This window comes from Monodelphis domestica, chromosome 4 (assembly GCF_027887165.1).
Source record: "Monodelphis domestica isolate mMonDom1 chromosome 4, mMonDom1.pri, whole genome shotgun sequence".
NCBI lineage: Eukaryota > Metazoa > Chordata > Mammalia > Didelphimorphia > Didelphidae > Monodelphis > Monodelphis domestica.
The window spans coordinates 127,343,757-127,356,646 of record NC_077230.1 but is presented as its reverse complement, the minus strand read 5'-3'; the positions used below and the strand labels follow the sequence as shown (position 1 = coordinate 127,356,646).

General features: G+C 31.8%; 1 protein-coding gene across 1 annotated transcript in view; it reads left to right on the top strand.

The window, feature by feature from the left end:
- DPP10 (dipeptidyl peptidase like 10) overlaps positions 1–12,890 on the top strand; it is an 881,130-nt gene that overhangs the window by 127,111 nt on the left and 741,129 nt on the right. The gene's annotated exons all lie outside the window — the stretch shown is intronic.

The following is a 12,890-nucleotide window of genomic DNA, read 5'->3' as shown; positions in this document are numbered from 1 at the left end:
GGGTAAATACATATTTCATAAAGAAGCATACAGGAGGATGGAGGGAGAACACCAATAAAATGGAAAAGAGGAAAAGGTTGGTGACAGGTTATACTCAATTCTTACACTTATTGAAATTTTCTCAGAGAGGGTAGAACAGTCAGATTCATTAGGGCAGAGAATTGCCCTATAGAGAAGAATAAAGATAATAAATGTGCTGGTGGTCAGGGGAGCAGACAAGGATGGGAGATGTTGGGAGGTCCTTTAAAAAGTACTATAGTAAAAGAGGAATAATAAGAAAGGATGGGGTGGGAAAGGGAATATCATTAGTGAGGTGAAAGAGGGGAGACTGACTAAAAGTCGGAGGGGATGTTTAGAAGGATAAGAAAAAAGGCAGAATCAAAGGAACAAGTCAAAATTCTATCAAACATTTAAAAAACTACTAATTAAGTAGTATATAAATTATTTGACAAAATAAGCAAAGAAAGAGTTCTACCAAGTTCCTTTTATGACACAAATATGATACTGTTCCAGAAGCCAAGTAGGCCAAAAATGGAGAAAAGAAATTACAGACCAATCATCATAAGAAGCATAGATGCAAAAATCTTAAATAGAATACTAGGAAAAAAAATTACAGCAAGTTATCACAAAGTTTATTCATTATCACCAGGTATGATTTATACTATGAATTCAAAGATGGTTTCATATTAGGAAAACCATGCATAACCAAACCAACATAAATCACATGATTATCTCAATAGATTTAGAAAAAGCCTTAGATAAAATACCCATTTATATTGAAAAACACTAGAAAGTTTAGGAATAGATGGGCCTTCCTTAAAATAATAAATGATATATATTTAAAATCATCAGCAAGCCTTCTCTGCAAAGGTGATAAGTTAGAAGCCTTCCCAATATGATCAAGAGGGAAACAAGGATGCCCATTAACACCTCTATAATTTAACATTATACTAGAAACCCTAGAAGTAACAATTACAGAATGAAAAGAAATTTAATTGATTAAAGTAGGAATGAGTAGACTAAACAATAACTTTTTGCAGATGGTACAGTGGTCTACTTAAAGAATCCTAGAAAATCAGTTAAAAAGCTAGTGAAAATAATCAACAACTATAGTCAAGTTGCAGGATACAAAATAAACTCACATAAATCATCAGCATTTCTATGTATTTCAAATACATAGCAGCAAGATTTCGAGCAAGCAAGAATGAGAGAAATTCCATTTAAAATTATCCTAGACATTATAAAATATTTAGGAATTTATTTGGCAAAACAAACACAAGAAGTATATGAACACAACTACAAAATAATTTCCACACAATTAAAACTGGATCTAAATAATTTGAAAAACATCAATTGCCCATGGGTAGAATGAGCTAATATAATAAAAATGACATTCATAACAAATCAATTTACTTATTTAGTGCCATGCTTATCAAATTACCAAGAAACATTTTTATAGAATTAGAAAAAAATTATAACAAAGTTCATTTGGAAGAACAAAAGATCAAGAATATCAAGGGAACTAATGAAATAATGTGAAGGATGGAGGCCTTGCAGTACCAGATCTTAAACTATACTACCAAGTGGCTATCATCAAAATAATATGGTACTGGCTAAGAGAGAGAAGGGTAGATTATTGGAATAAACTTTGTGTAAATTACTTCAGCAAGATAGTGTATGATAAACCCAAAGATCCCAGCTTTTGGGGCAAGAACCCACTATTTAACAAAAACTGCTGGGAAAATTGGAAAACAGTATGGGAGAGATTAGGTTTAGAGCAACATCTCATACCCAAACCAAGATAAATTCAAAATGGGTAAATGACTTTAATATAAATAGGGGTAATTATATTAGGTGAACATAGAATAGTATAACTCCCACATATGTGGGAAAGGAAAGAACTCAAGATCAAGAAAGAGATAGAGAATAATACAAAATATAAAATGAATAATTTTGTTTACATTAAATTAAAAAGTTTGTACAAACAAAACCAAGGCAAACACAATTAGAATAGATGCAACAATTTTGGGGGAAATCTTTATAACAAAAACTACTGACAAAGATCTAATTTCTCAGACTTAAAAGGAGCTAAATCAATTGTTCAAAAAAGTTACACACCTAGCAGATTGGCCAATATGACAGTAAAGGAAAATTATAAACGTTGGGTGGATTGTGGCAAAATTGGGCCACTTATACACTGTTGGTGGAGTTGTGAATTGATCCAACTATTCTGGAGGGCAATTTGGAACTATACCCAAAGGGCTATAAAAGACTTCCTGCCCTTTCATCCAACAATACCAGTGCTGGCTTTGTACTCCAAAGAGATAATAAGGAAAAAATTGTGTATGAAATTATTTATAGCTGAGCTCTTTGTAGTGGCAATAAATTGGAAAATGAGAGAGTGTCCATCTATTGAGGAATGACTGAAGAAATTGTGGTATCTGATGGTTATAGAATACTATTATGCTGAAAGGAATGATGAAATAGAGGAATTCCATGTGAACTGGAATGATCTCCAGGAACTGATACAGAGCAAAAGGAGCAGAACCAGGAGAACATTGTACACAGAGACTGATACATTGTGGCACAATCAAACGTAATAGACATTTCTTTTAGTAGCAATGCAATGATCTAGGACAATCTAGAGGGAAATAGAAAAAAAGCAGTAGAAAAACATGATTGATCACATGGTTTGATGGATATATGATTGGGGATTTTGACTTTAAATGATCACTCTATTGCAAATAATAATATTGAAATAGGTTTTGAACAATGACACATGTATAACCCAGTGCAATTGTTCATCAGCTCAGGGAGGGGGTAGGGAAAGAACATGATTCATTTGAACTTGGAATAACATTCTAAATGATTTAAATAATTTAAAAAATTGTTCTGTAGTATGATTAGACTACTTTATAATTCTACCAACAGTTTATTGATGTCCCTATTTTCATTTATCCATTCCAGAAATTTTTATATCTTATAGGTGGGGTTGGTAACCTAGATTTTTTTTATAAATATAAATTCTTTCAAAAATAGGGATAGTATTATTTTTTCTCCATCATTTACATCTTAGTTTAAATGAAATTATCAGATCAATTCATTATATAGATATTTGAGGAAAGACTGCTCCACTCAAAGATTTTAAGAATTATCAAGGGGTAGAAGGAGAGAAGAGAAGATAATTGTACACAAATGGCCATAAAGGATGCAGAAAGAGAAATCTATTAAATTCATTTTCACAATATTCACTTTTTAATATTCGGGTTAACTCTTTTCATATTTCTGATTATATGAATTTTAAGTTATATTAAATAAAATAATCTCCTTCAGGGGTAACCTGATTAGGATTCACTATTGCAGATATGGGTTTAAGCAACAGATAGATTTTTTTTTAAATTTTGAATTTCTCTAATCAGTAGAGCATTTCTTTAGTCAGTGGTGCATAGTAATCAATAGTGCATTTTTTATGAATACAGATTGCATTGGTTTCTTCTGAAATTTGCCTTTTCAGATGCTTTTACAATCAATTTATAATTCTTATATAATTAATAAATTTGAATCAATATGCTATTTTTTATGAAATTTGATACAATTATTTAAACATTATTTCATTTTCCATGGTAACTTTTATAGAAATATAATTTCCTGATTCTTTCTTTTTGTTATATCTACCTCTATTTTTTTCTTAATCTGAGATTCTGATTACTGCCTTTGTCCTTTTTTTAGTTAAAGCATAATAAATTCTTTTTCTGCCCTTTATTTTATCACTGTGTTTTCTTGTTTCAAATGTGTCTCTTATAATTATTTTGTTGTTTTCTACCTAACTTTGGTATCTAAGATATGAGAAATAATTTCCTTTGTAATATTCAGAAATATGATTTCTTGGCTTTTTATTATCAGTGATTTCAGGCAATCCAATAATTCTTAAATTTTCTCTCCTTGATCTATTTTTCTGATCACTTGTTTATTCCAATGACATATACCATATTTTCTTCTAATTTTTCATTCATTTGATTTCTTGATTTCTCATTAATTAGATTCCATTTGCCAAATTTTAATTGTGAATTGTTATCTTCATTAAGATTTTGTACCTCTATTTTTAACCATTTGACCAATTCTGCTTTATAAAGAGTTTTTTTCTCCAGTGAATTTTTGTGCCTTTTTAAAAACTTTTTTAGCCATTTTGATTTTTAGATGCAATTTTCTTCATGACTTTTTCTGCTTCTTATACCAAGTTTTTAATTCTCTTTCAAAAATTTCTTGCATCACTCATTTCTTTTCCTATTTTTTCCTCTACCACTAAACTGGAGATTTATCCTGTCTGAGGATCAGCCTGGTTCAGAGGGCTCATCACTTTAATCATCATCACACTGACCAGAAGGCAATGCATTTTATCTTTGTGTTAGCAAATAGTAAGTTCAAAAATGTATTAAGACCTTCTAACAAAGTCTATAGTGGGTAAAATTTGCATTGGTAGAAACAGTATTCACCTGAACCTAGTTAAATTTTATCTATTTCAATTACTACCAGTTTGGACTTGATCAAGTAACATTATGATGTTGAGAGATTATTCTTGTAAAATGTTTAAACTTTGCCAACAGTTATATAAAACCTATCTGATGAGGTTCTCACAGCAACTCTATAATGCAAGCAATACAATTATCTTCATTTTATAGATTAGAAAAGATGGGAATTCACAAAACTTAAGTGACTTACACATAATTGTATATGTGATAAGTGTCTGGAGCAGGATTTAAAACCAGATATATATTGCTGACTTCAAGTTCTGATTCTGTTCTATATACCTCATGGCCTCCTAGGATAAGGAGTCTACAATTTTATCATTGGAAAAATAAGGGAGTTGGACTTTGTGACTCCAGAAGTCCCTTCAAGGTCTAACTACATATCATAAAGTATATGTAGCTCTGAAAAAATCAAGCTAGTTAAATGCCAACTATTCTCCTGACATAGATCTTTATATAGAAAACAATGTAGCTACACTTTGGACTTTGTAATGAAGTCTTCAGGCATAAGAAGAGCAAATAAACTATGTACTGAATCTTTCACCATGTAACTCTAATCAAATGAGTTTCATTTTTGAAGTACATGGACTTCAATCTCATCTGATTTAAGTGGTCATCATGGAAAAGGTACTTATCATTGAAACAAGATTCTTAAAAATCAAGACCATGCAGGGAATGATTCAAATCCTTTCATTTAAAAATGAAATAAGCTTTCATTATTTGTTTTCTGAGTTTATTATTTTAGGAAGACAGGGTCATAAATCAGAGGTAAGTAATAGTAGTAAGAAGGAATAGAATCAAATGTAGGACCTTCCAGAACAAAGTCATTGATTTCAACTAGCTCATTTTACAATAGAAACTGAGGGAAAAATATTTATGTGGTTCAATCCCTGCCCTACACTCAATAAGTATATGAGATGAGATTCACTCCTTATTCTTCCTAGCTGCAAAGCTGAAGTCCTTTCTATGAAGTCATATTACAAGAATTTCTAGCCATGACATCATTGTGGTTTTCAGGTAAATTTCATTTCTTCATGTAAGGAAATACAAACTATTTTCATTTGTCTCCTAGTTAATATTTTCCCCATCAAGTAAAAATGGAAAGCTATAAAAAAGTTATGAAAAGCTATTAAAAAGGGAAGGAATCAGCGACATAAAATATATTATAAAATATATAATACAGACATTATTTTTTTTAATTTTAAACATTTTACTTGGTCATTTTCAAACATTATTCATTACAAACAAAGATCACTTTGTTTTCCTCTCCCTTTCCCCCAACCCCTCCCATAGCTGATGCATGATTTCTCTGGGTATAACATATGTCCTTGATCCGAACCCATTTCCATGCTGTTGGTAGTTGCATTCGAGTGTTCATTTAGAGTCTCTCCTCAATCATATTCCCTCAACACCTGTAGTCAAGCAGTTGCCTTTCCTCAGTGTTTTTACCCACCGTTTGTTCTCTGCTTGTGGGTAGTGTTTCTTTTTCCTTGGTCCCTGCAGGTTGTTCAGGGACATTGCATTGAGACTAATAGAGAAGTCCATTACTTTCGATTGTACCACAGTGTATCAGTCTCTGTGTACAATGTTTTCTTGGTTCTGTTCCTCTCACTCTGCATCACTTCCTGGAGGTAGTTCCAGTCTACATGGAATTCCTCTACTTTATTATTCCTTTTAGTGCAATAGTATTCCATCACCAACATATACCATAATTTGTTCAACCATTCCCCAATTGAAGGGCATCCCCTCATTTTCCATTTTTTTGCCACCACAAAGAGCACAGCTATGAATATTCTTGTACAAGTCTTTTTACTTATTGTCTCTTTGGGGTACAAACCCAGCAGTGCTATGGCTGGATGAAAGGGCAGACAGTCTTTAACACCCTTTGGGCATAGTTCAGGATTGCCCTCCAGAATGGTGGGATCAATTCACAACTCTACCAGCAATGAATTAGTGTTGCCACTTTGCTACATGCCCTCCAGTATTCATTACTTTCCTTCACTGTCATGTTAGCCAATCTGCCAGGTGTGAGGTGATACCTCAGAATTGTTTTGATTTGCATCTCTCTAATTATCAGGGATTTAGAAAACTTTTTCATGTGCTTATTAATAGTTTTGATTTCTTTAACTGAAAACTGCCTATTCATGTCCCTTGCCCATTTATCAATTAGAGAATGGCTTGATTTTTTGTACAATTGGTTTAGCTCTTTATAAATTTGTGTAATTAGACCTTTGTCAGAGGTTTTTGTTATGAAGATTGTTTCCCAATTTGTTGCTTCCCTCCTAATTTTGGTTACATTGGTGTTTGTACAAAAACTTTTTAATTTGATATAATCAAAATTATTTATTTTACATTTTGTGACTCTTTCTATGTCTTGTTTGGTTTTAAAGTCTTTCCCTTCCCAAAGGTCTGACATGTATACTATTCTGTGTTTACCTAATTTACTTATGGTTTCCTTCTTTATGTTCAGGTCATTCACCCATTGTGAATTTATCTTGGTGTAGGGTGTGAGGTGTTGATCCAGACCTAATCTCTCCTACACTGTCTTCCAATTTTCCCAGCAGTTTTTGTCAAATAGTGGATTTTTCTCTCCAAAGCTAGGGTCTTTGGGTTTGTCATAGCCTGTCTTGCTGAAGCCGCTCACCCCAAGTCTATTCCACTCATCCTCCTTTCTGTCTCTTAGCCAGTACCAAATTGTTTTGATGACCACTGCTTTATAGTATAGTTTGAGATCTGGGACTGCAAGGCCACCTTACTTTGTATTTTTTTTTCATTTTTTCCCTGCATATCCTTGATCCTTTGTCCTTCCAAATGAACTTTGTTATGTTTTTTTCTCTAATTCAGTAAAAAAAATTTTTGGAAGTTCAATGGGTATGGCACTAAATAGGTAGATAAGTTTGGGTAGGATGTTCATTTTTATTATATTGGCTCATCCTACCCATGAGCAGCTAATGTTTTTCAATTGCTCAGGTCTAGTTTTAATTGTGTGGAGAGTGTTTTGTAGTTGTGTTCATATAGTTCCTGTGTTGGTCTCGGGAGATAGATTCCTAAGTATTTTACTTTGTCTAAGGTGATTTTGAATGAGATTTGTCTTTCTTATTCTTGCTGCTGAGCTGTGTTAGAAATATATATGAATGCTGATGACTTACGTGGGTTTATTTTGTATCCTGTAACTTTGCTAAAGTTGTTGATTATTTCAATTAGCTTTTTAGTTGATTCTCTAGGATTCTTTAAGTAGACCATCATATAATCTGCAAAGAGTGATAACTTGGTCTCCTCATTGCCTATTTTAATGTCTTCAATTTATTTTTCGTCTCTAATTGCTACTGCTAGTGTTTCTAGTACAATGTTAAATAATAGAGGTGATGATAGGCATCTTTGTTTCACTCCTGATCTTATTGGGAATGCACCTAGTTCATCCCCATTGCAGATCATGTTGGCTGATGATTTTATATATATACTGTTTTTATTATTTTTAGGAAAGATCCTTCTATTCCTATGCTTTCTAGTGTTTTTAATAGGAATGCATGTTGTATTTTATCAAAGGCTTTTATTGCGCCTATTAAAATAATCATGTGATTTTTGTTGGTTTGCTTGTTGATATGGTCAATTATGTGGATGGTTTTCCTAATATTGAACCAGCCCTGCATTCCTGGTGTGAATCCTACTTGATCATAGTGAATGACCCTCCTGATCACTTGTTGAAGTCTTTTTGCTAGTATCCTGTTTAAGAGTTCAGACATTAAATTTTAAAGTATTCATTTGCTATGGCTACTGATAATTCATAGTATTCTTTGGAGCAACAGGACTATATGTACATATACATGTAATGAATATTTGTATATTCTCAATTAAAATAAGAAACAAATGAATGAAATTCCTTAATGATTCAACAAAAGAAAAGAATAAAAAGTAGTTATTTATCTTGAATTTTTATTATAAGCATTTTGAACATATTCAAATGGTTTTAAAATAGAATTTTAAATTTAATTAGTATGTTAAACTAATATATAAAATATTATCTCAAGCATCATCCTGAGATAGTTATTCTTGGTTTTCCTGCAGTTGCTAGAGTTTATTTAGCTTTTGGGAAAACTTTATTACACCACAGTTATAAGTCTTCTGTAGTTTTTTCCCCCTTAATTTATAATGATTCAGTAATATAGTAATATGATACTTTCTCCTCCATAGAACTGTCTCATAAATATTTTTGTGAGGCAAAATATACAGTGCTTAATTCTAGGATTAAATTATAAGGGCTGTTTTAAAGATGTATATATGGTAAATAAGCAATGCATATTTCAAAGAGATTATTCATTTATCTGAATGCAAACTGGAGACTTGAATGATATTCCTTTTCTCAAACAGAGTAATGTAATGAACCTGTTTCTAGACTATGAAAACAGATGACTTGAGTTCTATACCTTAAAAGGGATTTTGTAATTCTAAATTTCACATTGCTATAATCAGAAGGAAAGGGAAATTCGCTTGTGGAGAAGAGGCATGCGACAGTGTAGTACAGTGCATAAAGCAGTGCCCATTGGAGACAAAATCTCTAAGTTCAAATCCCATATCTGACTGATGAACAGTTTAATGGTCTTCAGCAATTCATTTAATCTTCATGAATCTTGGATTTCTCTCTAAAATGAAACGGTAGAAATGCAAATGGATTTTGAGGACTCTTTAGGTCCAGGACTATGATCCTATAAGTCTAAATTTAACCTCTCTCCATGGTAGACAAAAAATAATCATCCTATCTCATCAGTTTCTGAATTGTTCCTTTTAATATAGAACTTATTTCCCTGTCAGGAAGCATAGTAAAAGACCCATTTATGTGACAACTTTCTCTGGAAGAGCAGTGCAGTTCTTTTCCATTTTGTTCCCTATTCTTTCCCAGATTTTTCTATCTTTCAATTTTTTCCTGACTTCTCCTACCTTTATTATCTGATTTCTATTCCCAAGGCTTTTAGGTTGCCTTTTGTACATTTTTGAATTCAAAATCTTTTTATTGGCTTGTATTGCTATCCTCAGCACTTAGTACAATGCCTAACACATATTAAGTACTGGTATATATTTGTTTCCTTTCTACAGGCCAAGAAGATTCTACTTATCTAAATGACTTTCAGAGGATGACTGAGTTCATAGTTTCCCAAGTAATGGATATCTTTGAGGGTGGGGGAGTATCTTTGTTTTGGGCTTTTTAAAAAATAGTATTATGGGACAAGTACACAGCAAAGGACCTGGGCAGTGATGGCAATGTATCGAAAAGTCTGATCACCCTGATATCAGTACTTTTTCCTCTTTTTTTTCAGGGAATGGGAAGTAGCATATGTCAATTTAAATACAAAGAAACAGTATGAAAAATTTTACTTAGATAACAGCAAAATGTGAATTCCAGGTTTTTCACATTAAACTTGAAATTAATACTTACACAGAACTAAATAATACACAGTAATACCATCATATCACAATGAAGTATGAGTATATCACTACCTATGCAGAATTCAATAATTTAAGAAGGTTTGGTAATTAAATGTCAGCAAATTGAAAATTTTTGAAATTACATGAATTTAATTTATTTGGCAAATATTTTCACTGAAAAAGATCAAATATACATTTACTAGCTAAAAGTGTATTGTGTCAAATTTCTCTAGAATTCCACAGATTTCCAGTCTTAGGCAGAAAAATCTTTCTAGGGTTCCTCACAAAAGTGAGGTGCCCACTTTAAAACCAGTCAAGGCCTCAGATATAACTCTGACTATTCTGGCCCCTGAAAGTCAGAGGTATTTACATTTCATATTACCTCAAGCTTCTAAAAACTAAGGAGAAATGAACAGAGGGGGAAAAAAAATAACATCCACAGGATCTTTCTTTTTTTTTCCCTAAGGTGAAGTAAAAGAGCGAGAACAACAGAAATAAATCCTTTATCACTCATCAGTTCAGTTCATGGTGAAATTTCTGTCATTGAAGTTTCATTTTCATCTTGCAGACAAAGCAGAAGGGTCAATTTGTTTTGTTTTGGCTTTTTTTATTAGTTTTTAAATTCAGAGCCTTTCTTATTATTCACTCAGTTAACTTCAGTTATTTTTAGCTACACCAGTGGAATATACTCAGTGCCTACATGTTAAAACTCTCTGGGCTCCACCAGGAGAAGTCCTTATATTTCTTCCCTACATGTATTTATCTTTATTGTATGGAGTTTACCTTTTATCTGCCTGTCTCTCAAGCCTGAAATTTTCTTTTTTAACTGCTCTATTAATCTTTCTATATTCCTTTAAGTCTTTAAAGTCCCACCTTCTACAGGAATTCTTTCCTAATACCTCTTAATTCTAGTTCCTTTCCTCTGTTAAATATTTCATATTTAATCTGTATAAAACTTGCTTTTTATAAACACGTTTGCATGTGGTGGAATGAATGATTTTGACAAAATAATCACATTCAGAGTGAGGATGGTTATTATTATTGCCTATTACTATAATTTTCTAGCATTTATTAAATACCAGTGAAGCTACAGTTTGAGAAGGACTTTGGCTCAGATTGAAGCTAATCTTATCATAGAGAGGAAAAAAAAGGCAGTATGACAGTTTCTGCAACTAGCCTTATTAAATAGGCAAATCTCATCTCCTGAAAAAGTTTGTGTTCCAAAAGTTGATTTGTTAATTAATTAAATTTTGGAACATAATTTTCCTAAAACCAATAATATGAATTCTGGTTAGCACAAAACAAAGAAAAACAGATCCTATGTATTTAGCAAATATGAATAATTCTCAAACAAGAGATTGAGTCATTTAAAGATAATAGGTTCTGATTGAATGAAGATAGAAAATTGTTTTATGAAAAAATTAGTGCAATTAGCCAATGGGAAATTGTTGACTTAGAAAAAATATTGCATCAAATACTTCTTACAAAAATATGATATTCATGATATGTAGAAAGCTAATAAATATTTGATATAAAAAACCATTTCCTGAAACCTGGTCAAAGAAAATAAACAAGTATATCTCAAAAGGAGAAACTTAACTTATTAACAATTACATGAAAAATGCTCTAAATCACTGAAAATAAGAGAAATGATCATTAAAACGAGGTTTTACCTGAAATCCAGAAAATTGCAAAAGTTTAAAAAATGGAACTACTAAATATTAAAAAATAAGTCAAAATTCAAGCACATTAAAGTTTCAACAGTGAGGGTACCAATTTGTCTAATAACAAAGTGATCTGGGTTTCTGTAAATAAAAGGAATTAAAATTATCATATCCTCTGATCCAAAACTTCTTGATAGGTACACATTACATGGGGTTCAATGATAAAATAATACAGAATGAAGTCACAGATATAAATTGTGCAGTACTTATCTAGTGGTATCAAAGAATTGAATACAAAGAAAATTACCACTGATGAATGGTTAATGTGTTTCAGTAAATTATTATAATGTATTGTGGTAGAAGAAATGAATAATATGGTTTCAGAGAATCATGAGCAGACTGGCTTATTACAGTGAAGAACACAGTTACCACAATGTTGTATTTCAAAGGAATTTGATTGAATCCTGAGAAACTATAACTAAGTTTTACCCCAAGGAAGAAATATGAAATGCTTTTCATGCCTTAATTCTTTATAGAGGTACAATCACATGAATTTAGGATATTTAAAATAAAGGCAGAATTTTGATTAATTTTGTCAAATGTTTTCCTGGTCTTTTTTTTTTCCTGTTTTTGATTTTTATAGGTAATGACTTTCTTGGAGTACTGAGTTATATGTTTTCTTGTGTGTAAGGATGTAGGATTCAAAAAGATATTTAAGAAAATATGACATGTATAGCAACAAAATATATCAAAACAGATTATTTTTTTAAAAACAAATGCCAGTTAGATATCCAGGCCAAACACACAAAATCTATTATTTAATAATAGAGTCACATATGTGGTATGTATGCATGTTTGGCTACATGTTTGGCTACCAGGATCTGCAAATTTGTGGAGTGAAAACTCATTGCAGTGATGACTATTGAATGTTTCTTACCTATACACTAGAACAGAGAGTTGCCTGGAACAGTAAGAGCCACAGTAATTTGTTTCCTTGTCCATATGGATAATTCATGTCAGAGGCAAAATTTAAACCTGTATCTCCCCTGATACAAGACTTCTCTTTGCTAGATAATGCTGCCTTTCAGTAAACCCTACCTAAGCCATAGTACTTTATTTTGTAGTCTCCGCTAAAAAAAATAATAAAAATAATATTGTCATTTCAAGACAATGAATTTAGTCTGTCTGAAGAGATCCCAACCTTCTAGGAATACATCAAATATTATTAAGCCTTAAGTATGTGCCAGGCACAGTGTTTAGTACAAAGAAAAGCAAAATA